A 6,682-nucleotide genomic window follows, 5' to 3' on the forward strand; every position below is an offset into this window, starting at 1 on the left:
TGTAATCGCATAATGTCCAACCTTATCTGCTCAATAAGCTCTTGTCCTTTGATCAAACCCAAATCGTTAATACCCACGTGTATGATCAAAATTTGTGGAGGTGGATAACATCTAAGATTTTCTTCAACTGAAGGTAACAAATTTTTCCATTTCATCCTTCGCTGGACATACCAATGAAAATTATAACCTTTTGACTGTAATCCGAGGTTTTGACCCCCTGGTCTTCTCTTAATGCTTCTGGCAGCCCAATATACAATAGATGATCCCATGACCCAAACTTGACGGGTTCTACAATGACAAAAATTCTTAAAAGTGCTGTTTTGTTTAAAACCTTTACAAAACATATTAATACCATTTCGAAGATCTTCGTATCTATAAAATTTACCAGATCCGTAACTCGTGTATGCATCAGAAACCCAACGTCCCCACTTCTTAATTTCTGAATCCGAAGCCCCCATTCTGCTATTATGCGATGCTCCGCCTATTCCAAACTAATGTGATCAGATGTGGTCTTTAACGCCACAAAAATACAGGATTTTCTTAAGTATAGAAATAAACTGAAAACGAGTCAATGGAGACCCATTGAAATGTAAATACAAGTGTTTGTCAGTAGCCGGATATCGTATTCCCAAAACGGCACGCAACATGATCACAGAACAAAGATCTGCCTCCCTTTGAGAAATTACCAAAGTCGTTGAAATACCTCTCTGGTCAGCTTTCGAACTGCAAATCTTCAAATGCAGTTCGTATTTACTATTTAAAAATTTCAATGACAGATCATTAATGAAAAGTGTGTGGGCTCCGATATCTGTACTCGTATCGGCCGTGAGCAAAAAAATGCAAGACTAAATGCAGAAGCGAACAGACAAGATTCATAATGAGAAGAGCAAACGGATGGAAGTGTTTGTATAATTTTGTGCAAAATTTCTGAAGTAACAGGAGCGCGAATATCTGATAATTTGGGACTCTTCCTTCGAACTCCCTCTAACATTGTAGAAACTATAAAAGTACACGTAGTGTCAGTTACACCTAACAATTTCTGTTTATGGCTAATCCCGGATAAGTATGTATTGATTGTAGATGATGTTAAACCAAAATACGATAAGTAAGCTATAAAACGAGTTAACACATCAATTTGTATAGGCCATGATACATTTAAGTCATATTCTTTGCTAAACTTTGCTAACGACTCTAATGCTGTCTTGTACGTTTTCCATGCATTTTTCACCATCGAAAAAATGTACCAATTTTTCAACTTCCACGTCTAGAATTTCCATAGTAGGCTTGTCATTGGAGTAGGTTCCTTGTCTGCTTGTGGTGCTAACTGTCTGAAGAGCTGCCAATAACAACGAGACAAAGCGTCAGCAATTACATTCCGGCTACCCGAAATATGCTGAGCCTTTATCAAAATATTATGTTTGAGGGAAACAAATACAAGTTTCCTTACTAAAATCATTACTCTAGCAGATTTTGATGACTTTTTATTCAAAATTGTTACAACTGACTGATTGTCAATATTAAACAATAACTTTTTATTCTCTAAAAATCGCCCCCACAATTGAATAGCAACGACGACTGGAAAAAATTCCAAAAACGTGATGTCCTTGAAAATGCCGTTCTGACTCCACTCTCGAGGTCAACAAGCTTGCGACCATTTGCCATCAAAATAAATCCCGAACCCCCTATTTGAACCTCCGACGCTATTAGTGTATAGCTGGATTGTCTCGTTTGATGTCCAAAGCAAGTCTAGCATTACAGAAACACCGATATACTAATTTAAAAAGGATAACCAAATTTGGAAATCATCTTTCATCTCAGACGAGACGCGAATTATATGCCAAGCTTCCTTTACGTTGCAAGTTGCATCAATTAACCGACCACAAAATGCCCTGACCCTGGAACAACGACCTGACAAGCTTAAGCAAAGTTCAATACCCAACAAGTGACTGAAGTTCACGCAACTTTACTTTTTTACAACCAAGTTCAACAGTAATCCGTTGTTTTATCTCAATTAATTTAACTTTCGGCAGCCGAAGCTCCATGACGATAGTATCAAATGCTATGTCCAAAAATGTTAAAATTTCAACTGGTAAAACTGTTTTATCTTCTGCTAAAGGGACCCCCCATTTCTGGCATACATTAGTATTTTTTTTTTTCAATAAATTGGCACACTGGTTCGTGTCTGCTTCTCCGGCGAACAAAAAATCATCTAAATAATGCAGAATATTCTTAGAATGGCTGCACTTTGCCGTATATCAATGCAAAGCCGTGGACAATTTTTCGAATAAGGAACAACTCAGACCTGCTCCAAGAGGCAAATTACGGTCATAATAAAACTCATCATCAAATTCAAAACCCAACTGATCAAAATCACCTGGCCAAATTCTTAACAATCTGAAGGCGGACTTTACATCGGCTTTAGCCAATAAAACTTGTGTTTTTCCTAATTTTTGAATCATCTCGACCGCATCATCAATAATCGCATAACGTACAGAACAAAGTTTTCGATCAATAAAATTATTAACAGAATTACCAGTAGGGGATGACAGATTCAACACTATGATCAATTCTCCTTCAGTTGTAGGAATGAGAGCAAGGGGGAACAGCGAAATGTAGGAAAAGGTGGATGTGAAAATGGACCTGCAATACGTCCGAGCTCAATTTCTTTATTCAACCTCTTCCTATTGGTCTCTATATTTCTTAATACATTTCTAGAATTTTTACAAGTAAAAAAAAATCTAGTCCCAACTTACATCAGTTTAAAGCCAAAACGTAATCCTTGAATCAATTCGGCGGCAGCAGTTATTTCTGGATAATCCAACAAACATTTTTCGACTTCGCAAACATTGATAGGGGAATTTCCTAACTGATATAAATCTGACAAGTCACACCGTTTAACATTTTTAAGTTCTACAACTTGTAACTGGGTGTTGTCCGTTACATTTTCAGCATTTGTGATCAAATTTGCATTTTCTTCCAAACGTACAACGGCCTTGGTTGAAATTCCAACATTTTTGGCGAGATTGAAAACCGGCTCCACTGTAGCCACGAAAATTACTCTGGTTATGAGGAGTCCTCCCTTGATTTCTACTAGGATTGATATCCGAAACCTGACGAGATTGATAATTCGAGGAGAAATGAGAATTATTGCTCATGACTACAGACGATGACTGACTGACATTCCCCGTCACCACGCACAAAACCCACAATTCCTTATCAATGACACCCCCAGGAAGAGGATGGAAAGCGCTCTTTTTTTAGCCGGTACTGGTCGTCGTACATGGCCCAACCATTATTCGTACCCCTAGACGACGCTAATCGAATGCTTTGCATATATTTCAAATACTCTTAGACTTTCATAGGCCATTTTTCAAATAGAATTGCCATATAGATCATAAAGGCCGAAGTCCAAATTTCTCTATTGTTTAAAGAATCTTATTAACCACAGTCAGGACACCTCCTTTCAAAACATAATCACCATCTAAAGTAGAATCAGATCCCAAATCTGCAGCAGATTTTAGCAATAAACCTAAATGAATAAACTCACCCCTTCAAATGTTTTCCTTAATCTTTAATGGAATATGGGCCCCAATCAGATCAAATATGCTAGGAATGGTTTCCGGAATGTGATTAACTAGGGAAATTTCATTACTGGCCAAATGCGAGTCTGTAATTAGCGACTGGGACCTCCTACTATTATAAAAGGGGGGTGCATTTTGGTCCCCTGTATGTGTATACATAACATGACTATCCTGAATCGATGGGACCATCCCGACTTGGGAAACTATGCTAGAACCATTATCAACTGCTCTTTTGTGGATTGTTGTGGCGACATCGTGTGATTCTGGTCGAAGAGACTCTGTATTCAATATCGGAACTCTCGAAGACGACGGTCCAGGAATGGCTACTGTCACAGGGTCTAACGCCACACGGTCACTAAGGTTTTGGTTGGGGGCAATAATCTCGTCTCCGCTTGCATTTACCATAACTGGAGTTGCATGACTACCCGATGCAATAATGTTCTGATTCCCACGAGGAGCCATGGGTCTTTCTGGATCAGAATGCACATTACTAACGTTTGGTCTTTCTGAACTATAACTTCTATAACTTTTATTAAACTTGTATTATCAGTAAACCGATAAACATTAATATATCGGGTCTGCTATTTATTTCATTTTTTATAGATATAAGAAGATGTGGTATGAGTTCCAAACATTATAGGTCAAAGTACGGTCTTCAAAACGGAGAATTGGCTCACACCGAACAGTGAGGGAACAAAAATTTTATAAGACTTAGTGTAAAACCATTGCAACAGACTGATCAATATAAAAAAAAAATTGAAATGAGAAACCATTATGAACCACATCAACAAACGACAACCATGTCTGTTGTTGTTTTATAAAATAGGGGGACACATCTTCTCAATTTATTATTGGTCTAGTACTGATTTATTTATTTATATAAAAAAAAACTTTATATACTATTATGTCATGCACATGAAGACTAATGATTATAGTTCTAACATCCTTTTAAGTTTAAATAATCAGCCAAACATTTTCATCATTTCTTTTCATAACATCATGGACCGGGTGTTAACTTTACAGTTCTTATTTCTCCTCTGTTCTTAATGTATGACATTTTAACAAAACATTCCCAAAGAATATCTTTATAGGTTGCCATATATTATTACATAGCTAAATCTTAATTATGAATATTTTTTGTCGATAATTTCTGTAGATAAAAATATGTGTTTCTCACATGTTGCAAACGAGGGTATGTATCACTTATATCTGGTAATCAGACATGAATATGACTAGCTGTATTTGTGGAGTATTTCTAGAGCATGCGTCAATCGAACAAAAATATCACTTAACATGAGAGACTACCAAGAAATTGTCCAAAATGTCTAAACTTTTCGATTTTTAAAACTCCCCATTTTGACCTTTGACCGCAGTATTTGAAAATCTGCACCAGTTTGACACTTTACGACATGCCTTAATCAAATGATATTATATATATTTACAAAATAAGACCCAAATTAGCCCTGAGGTTTTTCGGTCAATTAAATTTTCGAAATTTACCTTATTTGTCACCGTACTAAAATGGATGTATGGCTTTTTAATTAAGACAAGTTGAGTATATACATTAAAGTTTTAATTAAAAGTCTAGGTCATAAAACTGTTTGCTAGATATATGGCATAGGATTCCAACTTGGATAATTGTAAAAGAAATACTGGTATATAAAGGGGGATAGTATCGTATGTACCAAAAACACAACCTTTTCCATGCAAAAAGTTAACTTGTTTTCTATGTTATATGTTGAAGCTAGCACGAGCAGCATTCTTCAGGAAATATGGCTTATAATGCACACTATTAATGAACATAAATCCCTCTTTTTTCCATTTATGCATAGCAAGTGGAAATAATCATCTGCGATCTTTAAACGAAAGAAAAAAAAACATCAAAAGTAAATTTTCTTGCTGAAATTTAATTTTGGATTTGGAAAATATACTTATCTCATACCTCTATTTTGAATTTAAGCAGCATCCTGTCAACCAGCAGTAGTGGACTAGTAATTTATACTTAAGTGAGTTGAATCAAGCATCCTGCTAAACCAGAAGCAGACAACCAGTGTTCCATTTCAGCATCCTACTAACTTATAGCAGTCAACTTGTGCATATTATCATACTTCATTTTGTTGAGTGTAAAACTGTCCATCTGATTACATTATCAAATTGATGTTTATAGTAACAGTTTTTAAAATGAGAATAATTCTAGTAGATATGTTAAATTAAGCGACAGATGTCAAATGCTTAGAAACAACTCACTTGTCTTATCCGCCAGCTGAGTTTAAATAGATTGACATGTTAGTTATGTGATAACAAACCATTGTCGGGTAAAATTATAGATTACCAATAAAATTACATACGTACGTAACTTTGACGTACGGACCTTATTGAACAGGTTATTGCCAATTATCAAATTTTATTAAAAACGTCGCTTTAGTTTAAACAAATTATTCCAATACTTTTAAAATCACTAACTAAAATTTTCGTCAATAAACATCATGACGAAAAAGATAGAAATATTGCATTTGTATTGATCACGTGGTTTTCCAGATTCCCGTCTTTATTTTATAGACATGAGATCACGAATTGATACACTGATTCCATTTATATAATACAAACGATTCGAGTTATCTTTCATGGTTTTGATTATGGCACTTTTTCAATATACTTTGCAGATGAAAGCCCCATTATATATTTTTTTCTGTCTTTATTAATAGTTTATCTATCTTTTGTTTTATTATATTTGTTGCGGAAACAATATGTAGAAGGATATGATTCTGACAATTTGAGAAATATCGAAATCAAAATTTGTCAGAATCTGTCTCTTTGTAAAGGTTGAAAATTCAGATAACTATCTCTTCCATTTAATATATAAATAGAAGTATTTGTAATTTATCATAAAATGTATTGATAAAGAAATCTCTATTCATTGTATATGTTTTGTTTTAGAAATAAGTTGTGTTCAATTAGGGATTGTTATGTAAACATTTGTTTAACGGGAATGCTATCGGTGTCAAAATACAAAAGACATTTACAGAAAATATATTTGATATCTCTTGAAGTGATTCAACTGAGAATGTTTTTATAAACAACTAAAAAGGGGCACTAAATTC

The sequence above is a fragment of the Mytilus galloprovincialis genome, chromosome 1, assembly GCF_965363235.1.
Source record: "Mytilus galloprovincialis chromosome 1, xbMytGall1.hap1.1, whole genome shotgun sequence".
NCBI classification, from domain to species: Eukaryota; Metazoa; Mollusca; class Bivalvia; order Mytilida; family Mytilidae; genus Mytilus; species Mytilus galloprovincialis.